General features: G+C 46.0%; 1 long non-coding RNA gene across 5 annotated transcripts in view; it reads left to right on the forward strand.

The window, feature by feature from the left end:
* Positions 1-15,163, forward strand: part of LOC149869631 (uncharacterized) — a 220,623-nt gene that overhangs the window by 144,792 nt on the left and 60,668 nt on the right. For 4 of the 5 annotated variants that reach the window (XR_016441501.1, XR_016441500.1, XR_016441502.1 and 1 more), the window contains one exon: positions 10,546-10,848. This is a non-coding gene — a long non-coding RNA (uncharacterized LOC149869631). Of the gene's footprint in view, positions 1-10,545; positions 10,849-13,047; positions 13,175-15,163 lie in introns of all 5 variants that reach the window. The other variant, XR_016441504.1, reaches the window with a different exon arrangement.

Consider the following 15,163-nt stretch of genomic DNA (forward strand, 5'->3'; position numbering starts at 1 on the left):
CAGAAACAAAGGCTGAAAGAGCCCATAAACGGAGAGGGCTTGTGGGGGGAGCTGGTTTTGAATTGCACAGGAGAAAAACTGAATTAGTAGCTTGTATTTCAGCTTGAGCTACACCAAAAGGTTGTGCAGAAACTGAATGCTTCTCTCGGTGTAATGTCGGTAACCGCTTTATTTTTCTTTCCTTCTTCATCTTTGTTCTAATGAGTTTTCTTGGGTTGCAATGCAAAGCATGCTGATAGAAATGCCAAGTGAAAAACCACAAGCATTGTTCAGGTGCCTGTTTGATGTAGCTTGCTCATACATGTAAGCAGCATAATCTTAAGAATATAAGACCTGCCATTTACTGGGTCAGACCGTCGGTCCGTCTAGCCCAGTTCCTGTGTCATGCAGGGGCAGAGTGGATGCTGAAAGGGAAAGTGTGACCAGCGTTTTTTCTGCTGTTCCTCCCCCACTTGTAGCCTCCAGCATTTAGGGTGTGCTCCCATGCTCAATAGCTACTGATCTTGTTTTGAAAAGGCAGGATGGTCCAGTGGATAGAGCATTGGGTTGGCACTAGGCACACCTGATTTCTCAACGGAGCTCTGGAAGTCTGGATGCCAGGCCACCCCTCTCAGTCTCCTGTAACCTGCTGCCTTCTTGTCTCGATCTTGTAGTAATAACCTGTACAATTAAATATTATTCTCCATGCACAGCTTGCAAGGGGGGATTCTCACCTGGCTAGTCGTGATGCGTGTATATCTGCTTTGCACTAAGAAACGGGCCCTCGATGGCCTGTGGAAGGTCACCCAAGCTCATTGTGCTAGGGCTGGGAATTGAAACTAGGGATCCCAAATCCTGCTCCAGAGCCTAAGCCAGAGGCTACCTTCTCTTCCAGCGCCCTCTTCCTGTGTACTTTCCAAGGCTGGAATTTTGCTACGTCGGTACGGAGTTTAAACAGGTCCAGAAACATCTGTTTTGTTTCTAAGTCTGAAAGACTCTAATTAAAGAAAACCTCACATTTTATTTATTTATAGATCTATTTCTGGGCTACAGTTAACTGCTGTCCGTTGAGTGAATGTAGATTAAGCTCCAGTTTACATAAGAGTAGTAAAAAGAAAAAAAAAATATATATATATAGGCGTGTGTGAATTGGAAGCTGAAAATAGACACAAACACACATGCAGTGTAAATAGTGCAATATCAGGCCAGGGCTGGGGGATGAAGTTCAAATGAATAATGTGCTTGTTTTTCCAGCCTTGATACTTTCCTGCAGTTATCACTGTACAAATAAGTCCATGCACACTAATTACTCTGGTGTCAAACTTCCTGGGAACTGCAGTTTAAGGAGCACGCTAAATGTATGGCACCGTGTGCGAAAACAGTACCCCTCAGCTCCACACCAGACAAAAACATCAGACAAGTTGAATCAACAGCAGCCTCCTGCCTTGCTGGATACACAGTGCTCTTACTGGTTGTCATCCTTATTATTCACATGAGGGTCCAAGTGCCTGCACCTTCAGGTTGCCTACCAGCAAGGCCTGATGCAGCCATGGGCAAACAGGGCAGCTGCCTGGGGCCCAGACAGAAAGGGGGACTGAAAAGGGTCATTATTATTATTATTATTATTATCATTATTATTATCATCTTTGGTGAAGTGGGGGCCCAATACTAAAAGTTCACCCAGGACTGCCAGGAGTCTAGGTATGGTGCTGCTAGTGAAAGCAAAAATAGTTCCTGAAATGTAGCCAAGGCAATGACTGCACCCCTCTCCTTGCTGCGTGGATTGATGATTTAGCAACAGGAAATGGTCACTGTGAGTACAAATTATGAATCAAAATTATGATTTGTATTACAAAGCACGTAGAGGATCCAGCCAACGTCGGGACCCCTTGTTCTAGCACACGTCAAATCATGGCTTGCAAGTTGTATGCGTCTCCTGTGCCATTTAAATGTGGCTTCTGTCGTTGCTGCTTTTTTATTAGAAAAGTCAGGGATTACCCCACAGTGAGAAAGGTAAACATGCTTCAGGGCAGTTCCTACCCTTCAAGGAAATCAACAGTTGAGGTACCTTTAGTGAGGAGCAGTTATGTAACAGGAAGCAAGATAAATTTGGATGAGAAGTAGGGCAGCAAGGGTGATTAACCCCTGGAACAGCTGCCAGGTTGAGTGGTGGATTCACCATCTTTTGAAGTCTGTAAATCAAGCCCACCTGCCCTTCTGAAAAACAGGTTTTAGTCCAACACAAGTTACTGAGCTTAGTACAGGGCAGACGGGCTAACATTGGGTGGTCTGTGATGTGCAAAAATCTGACTAGATGATCTAATGGTCCCATCTGGCTTTAAAATCGGTCCTCATTCCTAACTGCCCAACACAATTGTACTCAGACTCATCACCTCCACCACAAGCTCCCATTCATTTTCTACCCGCAGCTGCCCACAACGTGCACATCTGGTTCCTTGCAGCCACAGCAGGCGCCTGCTCTTAACTCCACGCTCCCACCTGCTTGGGGAGCAGCAGCAGCTCCTGGATTTTCACCTGGAGGGTTTAGTGAGATCTCTCCATCCGACTGATGCCAGTACCGAGACCACTTGTTTGAATGTAAGTGGACGCTGGCTGACCTGGGGCATGGCAACTTTTCCACGTGAAGGGCTGCGTGGAGAAGTTACAGGGGCAGTCAGGTTGTGGAACCGAAATGAGGGTGGGAAGAAGAAAGCGGAAGGGAAGGTAGGAGCTAGGTGGAGGTGGGCTTTAGAAGGCAGCGTAATAATTGTTTTCACTTTGGCATTTTTTTTTCCTGCTTAAAATTTCAGTGACTTTTCCCCTGCCAGGCACTAATGTGTGCAAGTAGCAGGGGAAGAGGAGCTGATAGAAAACGACCCCTCTGGGGACGCTGTGCCAGTGTGGGTGCTCCCCCTTTCCAGCGGTATCATTATCCCCCTCTACGGACTCCCCTGGAGCCGTCATTGCTAGTATATAAGCTTCCCGTCACAAAGAGCGGAGCGGTACGGTGTTCTCCACAAAGGGAAGATGACCTTGGTGCAAAGAAAGTCGAACAGCTGGTGTGTTCACCTCCAAGCGTGCAGCATGGGGCCTCGTTTCCTAGGGCTGCTTTGGATGGTACAGCACACAAAGGCCTTTTATTCAGCAGCCCCTTGACTTCCCGATCAATTGAAGCTTAAGTGGTTCCTAGCACAGCACAAGAGAAAATCTGCCTTGGGAGGCTGTTGATAGGAAAAAGCGAAGGAGAAAAATATAGCAAGACCAGTGAGGATTTGTGTGACCTGCTTGAACAAATCAGGATGAGGTTTGTCAGTGACTCGTGCTCATGCTCAGATTTTTCTACTGCTCATACGGCATCTGCAAGGGAAACCTTCACCTTTCTGTAGGTGGGCACCGTGCAGACCTTGTCTGTACTGCACCCTCTAAGAGATGTTTGCTAGACTGTGCTGGTGCTCCCTAAGATGTACTTTTACTGACTGTTGTCATGTCCCCATCTCAATTAATGGGGCTGTTCCCTTCTCATGAGGGCTAAAGTTGTGCTTTGTTGCAAATCGAAGTAATATGAACGCAAAGCAGATTGCACTGTGCTGATGGCTGTGGTTGGAGGTGTGCAGCGTTGCCTACCAGCGTGACCTGATTCCTCACATGTCAGGCTGATGATTTTGAGCAAAAATATCTGTATGCATCAGCCAGGAGTTTGTCATAGGCTGTGGGAGGTGTCATGAAACTTCAGCTGGGTATTTTAGAGGGGTTTTGGGGATTTACATTTAAAGTAGAGAGATTTGACTGGGTCCTTCCTTCTTCGGTCTATTTGTGCTTGACAGGGTCTGAGTGAAGCCAAGTAGACTTGAAGAACCTCCATCGCTTCGTTGCGTCTGTTGGAGATGTGAAAGATACAGCACTATTCCAACTCTGGAAAAATCATGGTCCCCAAAATTGTGTGTGTATGTATATATCTGCATACACACACACACACGCATACATACACACATATGTGTGTGGGAAATTTGAAATTATATTATTTAAATATAGTTTGGATTTTTTTTGTATGTTGTGGCTTTAGAGAGTTGGTGTGCACTTGGGTCACATTTTCCAACCTTCCTCTAACCCCAGGGCTAGAAATCCCTTTAAATAAAAGCATAAATTCTCATTTATTCACAAGTCTAGGAGCTGGGGTCTTAAGATGCGCACCAGTTCTTGAGAGAGTCACTTTAGTTGGCAACGTTGGCACAGGTGAGATTGTATGGACTAGACTCTTGTGCTGTTTGGTGACTTCCATGTTGTGGAAAACCTGAAAAAAAATGGTGTTTCTTCATGAGGACAAGATATACACACACATAAGTATACTTGAGTGTCCGCTTTGTACCTACGTGGTTTGAATAGTTCAGAAACTTTTGTTTGCTGAAATGACAGGCTAAAAACAACTTCGCTCCCTTTCAAAATATTCAAGGTTTGATCTACGCCTAAGTTGTAAGCATAAAATCTCACTGTTATCCGACATCGTTATTTGGGCAGAATGCTCTTTTGCTAGCCGGACGGAGGCTGCACCCCAATAAGGGGCATGCAGATATACCTGTCTCAGCGTTGTTCAACTGGCAGACAATTGTAAGTATAACCCAGTGGCGCCCAACTTTCTGGCCCTGGGGGCTGGATGAGCACTGCAGGGTTGATCCACGGACCACATCGCATGCAAGGTTGGCAAATGGGTTCAGTCCAGCACTGACCTGACCTTGTGCACCCAGATCCAGCTGTTCACTGGTGTGACCTAGGGTACAGGGCCATGTCATCTGGCCCATGGGTCCTGAAAATTGGCAGAATGGAAGCAACAGTTAACACTGCAACCCCTACTGCCAGATTTCTGGACCCTTGGGGAGCCCCCTGAACCAGATGACATGGCCCTGCGGCCCTGGCATATCCAAAAGTGGGCACATCTCCTGTTTGGAAGAAAGTCATAATTCAGTCTAAATGCTCTTCTGCACCATTTGAATCCTAAGGTGGCTCGGAGCCAGTACTACTTATAGCATCTAGGGATATTGTGATTATTTTATTTTAGTCTCGCTTTGTTATAGTTGCCACTGGGGAGAGTTCTGGCTTTGCTCCATTTCTCAGATAAGTTAATTAGCCCTTTTTTTTCTCCCCAACCTCTTGCAGTCAGAAAGGCCATACATGGGTCAGAGGTAATTTTCAGGAATAAAATAGTTGGAGCCCCTCTGATGTCAGGTATCAGAGATTTTGTAACTACTCAGGATCATATCCTTTAAGCTGTGTGACTTCAAGATGCTAATATGAATTTAAAGGTAAATCTAATGTTGAAGTGTGTGGATCAGCGGGAACTAATTGGCTTGTTTTGGACAGTCGCCATTGCAAACACCCCCCTCCCTCCCCCCCCCCCCGGTTTTGATCCCTTGCCTCTGCCATTGCTCCTTTAGCTTCTCTGCAACGTCTCCAGGTCTGTGCTGCTGTAGATAAAAACTAAATTAAACTGAGGAGTCCTAAGTAACCACTATTTTATGGCCAAGAAGGACCATTAGGACTATGTAGTCTGACCTGCTGCATAACATGAGCCACAGATTGAGTACCCTGTTATTCCTGCACTTGATGCAGCAGTAACCTGCTTTTGGCATTCAAACATTTCAAGTGGTAGAGTCTGTGATGCTGACGCACACAGTCCTGGAGCACGACACAATCAGTAACTGATTTTATTGTAGAGAAACAGCATCCCCCTCTGACCAGTGGAGATCTTGAACACAGAGTATGGTGAGTGACATGACCAAGGCCTACAACAAAGTGGTAGCAGAGCCACGAATAACCCAGCTTTTCTGCTTCCAGTGGATGGTCACAGTGCATTATCCATTTGGCTACCCTGCCTCTCAGTCACGGGGACAGCTGTGCTTTTGAACCGTACTTAGAAAAATGTACTTAAACGGACAAAAAATAAAATACCACCCTTGCCTGAAAAATTAGAAATAACCAATGGAAAATGTGAAAGAATGGGAACTAAGCAACCATTACAGGCACAGTCAATCCCCACTAATTTCCACTGCTGTTGGCAGTCTTAACGGGATGACTGCTTTAATAAACATCTGCATGCTTACATACTGCAGTATAAAACGTGCAGAAGTTTTTTTTAACTTTGAACCCGGCAGGACTGTGGGATTGTTCTCTGTGCCTGGGATTTATAACATAAGCATCTGGGAAAGGGGATTTGTTTTTGTTTAATATAGATTTTAGACATCTATTTTTGGTAACCTAGATGGTTTTCAAGAAAAGCCACAAATATTAAATTAGACCCTTTTCTAGTGACCATTAAAGGGACACCTCGCCAGCTCCAGAACAAAGCAGTCACCCTATCACCTTGGCTATCTTCCTTATTTCTCATGTAATGACTAGCTAGGAAAGCAGCCCACAGGAAATCTCTCCAGCTATGAAATACAGCTTTTCCCTTTCTATCCACCCCCAAAAAACTCCCCTGCCCTGAAAAAAGAAACTGGCACTTTCTTGTTTTTCCACTTTGTTTTTATTTTTTACCAGTCTCTGCTTTCTGCCATCCAACAAACATTGCCAGTGCTTGGGCCAGACCACGAAGCAGCGGAAATTGGCCTGGCTTTCTTCACTGGAATGGAGCAACCCTGGCACATATCAAAGCAGGATCTGACCCAATGACTTACTGTTTCAACAACAGAAAAAGAGAGGGCTGATCCTAAGATCCTATAACTGCTGAGGAAATCTGTATAAGTTGGAGAGGGAGAGCACATCAGGCCCTTTGCCTCTTATAGTTAATGTATTTATTTGTTATTTATACTGCTTTAATAGGTTGTTAAGCCGTTTTGACTGTCTGGTCTCACCGTTGCCCTTCCAAGCCTTAATGCCTGCTTTAAGGTCAGTGGTTGCATTTGAACCAAAGCATCTGTTTTAGGAGGAGGTTGGGGGGAGATGACATCCAGACTTGATTTCACAATTGCCAGTGATGGAGCCTCCACAGCAGTCCTTGGTAAACCCCAATAGTGAACTTGCTTTTTTTATTGTGCCTAAATTTCTGGCCTGAATTTATCTAGCATCAGATTCCAGCCACTGGATTTGCTGTACCTTTGTTTGCTGGACTGAAGAGCCCTCTCTTACCAGATAGCAGCTTGTTATCGAAGGCCGTGTAAAATGTGATCCACTCATCCTTTACCCTTGTCTTGACAAGCGAAACAGATGGAGCTCCTTAGGGCTTCCTCTTATCAAGTCTGTTTTCCAATCAGTTAGTCATTCTCCCTTTTTTTCTCTCAACCCTAGCAGTTGTCGTTCAAGTGTGGGTGGGCGTCCAAGCCAGTAGCAGTGCTCTGTAGTGTTTGTATGGGTGCCAGATACAGAGGCAACATAACCTCCCTGTACTCCTGCTTGACCTTCCCTTATTTTAAACAGCCAACTGTTGTATTAAGCCTTTTAGCACAGCTGACTAGTGCCTGTGACCACCAAATCTTCATCAGAACGAGTCCCCCAGTTCTCTTGGGCTTGGAACGTTTCCACGCATCCCATTTACCCCTCCCCGGACTCTGCGCGCTTCTCTTCTCTTTACTCTCTGATTATTTTTTAGAGAGATTCTAGGGTTTGGGGTCTGTCCTGGCTTTTTTTATCGACTTGAGCAAGCTGTGAGTTGAGCTTGTTTCTGATTTTAATGATTCGTGTCCCTCCGTTTGTGCTATGTTTCAGTGTGAGCACGTGTGTCTGTGTCATGAGTGGGAGAGATGAGGTTTTGAATCTGAGGAATTTGGGTTTTTTGACGCCATCCAGTGACACAGATTGCCCGTGGCTGTTATTGCTGCTGCTTTCCCCTTGCACCTGCTAGGTCACCGTTGTACACCGAAGTACCTGGAACAGGAGAAACTTCCCTAATGAGGGCATCCTTGCAGCCCGTGTGTTCGTTCTGGACATACGGCTACTTGGACTGTTGAATGAACAACCGGGCTAGTGGTAATGCTGGATGTGGGATATAGGTTTATAGGAAACCAGTAGTAGCATCATTTGGATGCATCCACTTGTGTCAAATCCAGGCATGGTGTATATGCAATCTGAATGCTTCCCCTTGTCCAGCTGACCAGATCTTGGCTTGCTCTCTTGCATATCGTACTCATCCAGTTTAAACTCGCTCCACTCTGTGGGTTTGTAGTTTAGCCTTTCTTGTAGTTTTGTGGCTGCAGTACCTTAGAGTAGACAGATAATTCCTGTGTTTGAATCAGAGCTGCCCCAGTCTGAGGCTAGGCTGAGCTCCCCGGGTTGTGGATAGAGGTGTGTAGGGAGCGGTGAGGGATGTTCCTGTTCTTTCATTTATTCCCAGGAAGCCGTGATGCTCTTTATTTTATGTTGCAATTTACTACTGTAACACAACATTGATAATTGCAGAATCATTGAAAATTAGGATTGGAAGGGATCTCAGAAGGTCACATCTAGTCCAACTCCCTGCTCAAAGCAGGACCAGCCCCAACTCCATCATCCCAGCCAGGGCTTTGTCTAGCCAAGGGTGGCGATTCTGCGACCTCTCTGGGTAACCTGTTCCAGTACTTCACCAGCCTCCTAGTGAGAGAGTTTTTCCTAATATCCAACTTAAACTTCCCTTGCTGCAACTTGAGACCGTTCCTCCTTGTTCTGTCATCTGTCACCACTGAGAACAGTCCAGCTCCATCCTCTTTGCAGCCTCCCTTCAGGTAGTTAAAGGCTGCTGTTAAATCCCTCCTCAGTCTTCTCTTCTGTAGATTAAATAAACCCAGTTCCCCCAGCCTCTCCTCATAAGTCATGTGCCCCAGCCCCCAAACCGTTTTGTTGCCATCCACTGGACCCTCTCCAACTTGTCCACATAATCCCTTTGCCATGATTGCCAATGTGCAGTGTTCCTCCAAAGAAAGATCAGCTTCAGGACAGTTCAGTTATAAAGCCAAAAAACTTTGTATTGCTAAAACACTGGGAACTTATTTTCCTAACTTTGTATCTGCGGTAGCGGCATCATGTCTCTTTAGTAACTTCCCTGGCTATAGTCTTGCTTCAGATGTGCTCACCAGTGAGGATGGCCCATAAGCCTAGCAGTAATAGCAATTTGGCAAATATATTTGTGCACTGGAGTTTCTGTACCTTCATTCCACCAGTGTGTGTCTTTTCTTGAGGTTGAAGACCATGGCTTTTGCCTTAACTGCGAGCCTATCACTTCACCATGGATTAGTGTAATTGAAATACAGAAACCCAATTTATATGTGTTGAAATATTCTCAGCAACTTCATATGGACCTTCTCTCTTAGGGAATGCAAGAATGAGGTCCCACAAACTGTAGTTGTTTAAAAAAGAAAGAAAAAAGAAAAGCGCCTGCTACTGGTTCAAATCTTGGAGACCATTAATTAGGAAGAGAAGGGCATGAGTCCTGTCCCTGAAATGCTCAGTGTCTGGAGTTCAACAGATAACTGTTAACCTTCAAAATGGCCATTACTTGATAAGACCTGAAAAATGCCTTGTTGAGGATGAGGGGGAGATCAGCCAGTGGCAGGTTTTCTGCTACCTGCGTAATGTGACGGCATCGCTGTTTCTCCGCGTCGTTCTTTCTAAACATGCCCGTCTTGATTCGGAGGGTGGGAGCTCTTAAACCTGATCGAGGCGATGCAGTTTCACGGCCATCTCAAAGGAGAGGAGATTTGCTTGCAGAAGCAGGAGAAACCCAGCTGCCAGGGAGAGCAGCTCTGTGCAAGGTTTGCGTTACAATGGTAGGGGCAGGGAGTGAAGATAGTTGTCCTGAAAGCAGAGCCAGCAAGGCCCTCATGTGCCTGGCGTGGTCCCTCCGCAGAGGCGGCTCCTTCGGGCTCCTGGGGAACAGCTGGCAGGTTGGGCTCTATTCGAGGAAACCCCTGCAGGGGTTGCCAGCAAAAGGAAAGTCAGGCTTGATGACAGCTTCAAACTTCTGCCTGCTTTTTCTTTTTTTACTGTACAGATGCCATCCATAATTGCACTATGCCAATATTACACGTCATCCATTCCTGCGGGGACTTGTTTCAAGCCGATCCCATTGCCTTGTCAAGTCCAGAGCCCAATGCGTGTGTGTAATTTAGAAATTGTCCGTAGGTCTCATTTCAACATATTTGGCTTGAAATAGTCTTTTTGTTTTGAAATGTAAGTTACAAGTACAGGCATTAAAAGGTAAAAATCCAAGTGAAACATTTCAATACAAAATATTTTGAATTATCCAGTCCTGGTGAGCTTTGTTTGCCTGGATTGTGCGGATATTTATTAAAATATTGAGGTTTTTGGGTTTTTTTAATCCCAATTTGGAATGGGAACATTTTTCCTAATTTTGAAATCTCTCGTAGGATGATGGAACCATTTCTCAACCCTGTGTTTATTGTAGCTGCATCTTCTCTCAGCTGACTGTGCAGACAGGAGCGAAGTTTTGCTTCCTGTAATACAAGATCACCTCTGGAAGAAAGAGCTAAATGTTGTTCTCCTTTGAAAATGTCAAACTCTTTATTACAAATGATGATATGCAGAGGCAAAAGACGGGGTGGTCCATCCAGCTAACGCTCCAAATCTGTTGTATTTTCTTCATAGGTGATTTGGTGACTGATGGCAAAGTTATTGTGGCCTCTGCTTTTCTCTCATCTATTCTGGACTTTCAAAAGGATGTTGGATTTTGGAGACGAGATGGATTTTGAATTCTGCATCCCGAAGTTTTGCAAAAGGAAAAAAGATGGAGCTGAGCGCTACCAAATAGAGTGGCTACTGCTGTTGTGAAAGATGCAGTGACATTGGAATACGCTGAGCCAAGAGAAGAGGACGTGGCAGGTTATGGTCCAAAGAAGTCTCCTGCCCTCTCTGAGGGGGAGGATGATGCTACACACCAAGGATCTGCAGGTAAGAAAACCAAATCCTAAAGCATCAAACTGGGATGTGCACCGAGGTGTGGTTTACGTTTGAGTGGCTTTCTTACTTCCTCTAGGCTCCCTTGGGTTTCCTTGTTTGCCGGCTGTACTTCGAATTAGAAGATTGTCCACCTGAGAATTCCCCAGGGACAGCAGATATTCTAGCACAACTTCTGCAAAAATCGGTCAGGGGATCATATTCCCCGGTCAGATTTGTCTATGGATTTAAGCCTTGGAGAAATAATATCTTACCAAGCTGAATACCAACAGAATAGACTCTGTGATTGTATTATGCTAATAAGGGGGAGATGGGGACAGATGGGAGGGAAAGTATCATTATGCCCCTTTATAAATTCATGATACATCCGCGCCTTAACTACTGTGCCCAGTTCTGGTCCCCACACATCCAAAAGGATATAGATCAGGAGCAGGCAAAGTCTGGCCAACAAGGCCGGATCAAGCCCGCAGTGGACTCCATTTCCCAGCAGCCCCTGTCTGCATCACTCCAGGGCAGGGAGCTGCTCTGCGGCCAGGGATGGGATCTTACAGCAGTGGCAGCATGGTTTGGACCTGGGATAGAGCTGCAATCTGCTGCCCACATGCCCCAGGCAGAGGCATGCACCCAGCGGATCATGGCACATGCCCTGGCTCTGGACCATGCGGTCACCACTGGAAGATCCCAGCCTTGGCCGTGGACCAGCTCCCTGCCCAACCGTGTGCCCTGTCAGCACCCAGTGCTGCCGGGGCCGGTCTGCATGCAAAGCCTGCCCCTGCGCTGCCAGGGGACCACCGCTGCTGGGATCTCCTTGGAAACTGGCCACAGTGGTGCCAGTAAGGGCTGCTGGGAAATAGTCTGGCTGCCGGCTGGATCTGCCGTTTTGCCCACCCTGGCATAGACGAACTATAGAAGATCCAGAGAAGGGCAACTATGATAATTAGTGGTACCATGCTTCCATATGAGGAGAAACTAAACTATTCAATTTAGTCAAGAGATGCTCGAGGAGGGACATAAGGGTTTACAAGATACCAAATGGTGATGAGAAATTCAATAGGAATTTATTATTTCCTTTCTCAGTACAAGAATTAGGGATCAAAAAATGAAGCTAGTAGGTAGTAAGCTTAAGCCAACAAAAGGAAGTTCTTTTTCACACCTTGTGGCACTCATTGCTACCAGATATTGAGGAAGCTGATAGTTGGGTTAGATTGAAAAAAAGGGATTGGACAAATTCATGGAGGAAAGGACATCAGTAGCTATTAAGCATGGGAGTTAGGGAGGCAGCCTCTAGAATGTCCTAGACCTTAAATGCTGGAGGCTGCAAGTGAGAGAGGGACAATGGGAAAAACCCTGCTCATTCCCAGTTTGATCTCCCTTTCAGCATCCGTTCTCTGCCACTGTGCGACACAGCAGATTGGGCAAGATGGAGCTATGGCCTGACCAGTCCATGGCGATTCTTATGAAAAATATTCCTGCATTGTTGGCCTTTACAACGTGCTGGTTGCCTTGGACAGGTGCTCTTTTCAAACTGCTCTGAGCAGCAAAAATGAAACTGGTTCTTCCAGAGCATTGCCCAAAGCTGTGAGAGGAGAGATGCACATGGCTGCCCCAGGCAGATGATTGCATTTCTCATCTTGGTTTAATCTAAGGTGCTGGTAGCAAGAAGAAATGATCATACTGATTTTTTTAAAACTTCCCTCCATCTGCAGTCACTATTGCTTTCTCTCACAAATGTGCATGCATCCTCACTCTGAATTGAGCAGGGGGGGTTGGGAGCCTAGGGAATCTTTGCATGGGTCTCAGGTATGTTTTGCCCCATGCAAGTCTCCAGGAATAGGTGGGGAATCGTTGGGGTCCTGAAGACTGTGCCTGAACGAGTGGGAGTCTGGAAGAGAAAGGGAAACAAAGCCAGAAGTAAGGCAGCCTGGCTAGTGAAGAGTACAAAGAACCTCCTGGAAATCCCATGTCAACCGAAAAAGGTCCAACCTGCGTCCCATTGTCCTGTCACTCTAGGAGCACTGTTCAGTCTCCATTGCACTGAAAGTCTCCATTGCAAGCCCCTCTTTTCTTCTGCTCTTATAGTGAATTTAGCACTGGGGAGAGATACCAAGTTGACAGCCCTCTCCTTCACAGAACTGGTCTAATGTGAGGTTTCCCTGTTCCCCTTTGTCCTGATATCTCACCTGTGACCTGGAGTCTGGCTCAGTCTGGCTTATCTACTGAGACTTCCAACAAGGGTCCCAATTACTTCAGAAGATGTTGCCATGTCAAGATAACCACTCCACCAAGAAATAAGCTCTGATGATGAATTTCCTTCACTACAGTGAGTAGTAAAAGAAGCATTTAAAAAAAATGTTCCTGTTCTTCTGCGCTAGGCTTGAACCTGAGAGATGAAAGGCCTTGTGCCCTGTATCCTGTTTCCAAAACTAGCTCCTTGTAAGTCTCACTTTCTTCAAAGCTAAACAATTTGGTCATAAATCTCCATTTCATAATGAAACTTGACACGCCATCTTTAAGCCTGGGTGTGAGCTTCCCCTGCTTGCGGAAGAAGCCACTTGGACATTTTACATGATGGGCATGCTTATTAAAAAGAAGAGAATGAGATTTCTTAAGGGCTTCTCGTGACTGTGGTTGTGTGGCCACTGTAGACCAGGTGCTGTCCCCCTGACTTGCCTTAAACTATATCTTACTGTGAGTAGCCTCCTTAATTTCAAAGGCATGGGGCATTTGGCTTTGTACTGGGTTTACCTGGATTAGCCTGATTCAGTTGAATCATGGGTGCTGAGTTATACGCGGCATTGAAAATTACGCTAAGGGCTAAATTATATTGTCAAAGCTTAATTTTAAACTGGTCCCATGGTTAGGGCCCAGGTCTCAGAGACTGGAGAGGTCTCCCTGTTTCTGCTGCCAGTTTGTGGCCTGAACTTGTCATTGCTTCAGTGCCCTCCTCAATAAATAGGATAAGAATTAACACTTACCCAACTTTTTTATAAAGGCCAGTCAGACCTGTGGGTGAAAGAGCTGTAAAACTGGGGCATATTGGTTAATTACTAAATAATAATGTGTCTTATAGGAGTAAGGTTTGGTAGTTCTTGTTCACGTGGTTACGATTGTCTCAGGGGTGGCTTTATGTTTAAAGGGCAGGCAGCTGAGTCTGAACAAATCCCCTTGCATGGTTGCCATCATGAGCCCATGCCAGGCCTCCAGACAAGAACAGAGTATAATATGGCTCTTATTATTTCATTGAATCAGCTTTTCTGGGGCCTGGAGTGCTCTTAGCACAAGCAAATAAATTACCCTGCTCGTTTGCTGCATGCTCTGCAGCTCGCCATATGTTTGAGCTTGATAGAGATTCTTATCTGCCCAGCTAAAATTACTCAATGAAGGATGACATTTCTTATCAAGGGCTTTGCTGAATCAGAGAGGCCCCAGCACCCACCATTCTTCTGTATACAGAGTTACAGGGCTGCGCAGCACTGACAGTGGACAGGTTGTGCCTGTAGGTCACTAGAGCTGGCGTCAGGTTATTGTGAAAAGAGGACAATAGGAGGATTTGCAGTAGCTGTTGGGGGCTACAGGGATAGAAGTGAAAAGAAAGAAGCAAAGCAGTGGTGCTAATTTAACCACAACAGACAGGCCTGTGACTTAGGCCAGGGGTCAGCAAGCTTTCAGAACGGTGGGCTGTAATAACACGGCTGGGTCCAAGGTGAGCCGGCACTTCTGACCTGCCTGTTGCCATTGCCCCTGCCACTTCTCCTCAGTGCCAAATTGCTGTCAATGTGCATGCCATCCTCAGTACCAAATTTCTGCCAGTTTGCATGCAATGCCACACAATAACCCCCTGTCGCTCCTTTCCCTTCCCCCCCATCAAAATGCTGCCAAATTGTTCCACCTTTGAAATGCCGCTCATATCTGAGCTTTGCAAGCCAAGTGAAATGTGCTTGGCAGGCCAAATCAGGCCTACAGGCCATAGGTTGCTGACCCGTGGCTTAGGCGAGAACACTTATCGGTCTAGTGGAGACCTCTGAGTCTCTACAAAGATCGAGGATTGTGGATTCCCAAATGTTCCCCGTTTGTCTTTCTGCTGCTTTTGTTTTCTTCTCCCTTGTCACAAAGGCACTCTCCTTTTTTGGTTCCTCTTCTCCACAAAACTCCTCGCGGTCCATCCTGGTCCTCCCCAAGGATCCTTCCAGGCTATATGCAGAGAGAAAGTTGCTCTGCTTTGCTGGATTGACTTTCTGTCAATGCTGGTCCCAATTTGTCTGGGATTGAAGGGCCAGGGACAAGCCGTGTTCAGCACCCCATGTTCCTG

The sequence above is a fragment of the Crocodylus siamensis genome, chromosome 3 (genome assembly GCF_052110815.1).
Source record: "Crocodylus siamensis isolate JL-2025a chromosome 3, ASM5211081v1, whole genome shotgun sequence".
In the NCBI taxonomy this organism is placed as follows: Eukaryota; Metazoa; Chordata; order Crocodylia; family Crocodylidae; genus Crocodylus; species Crocodylus siamensis.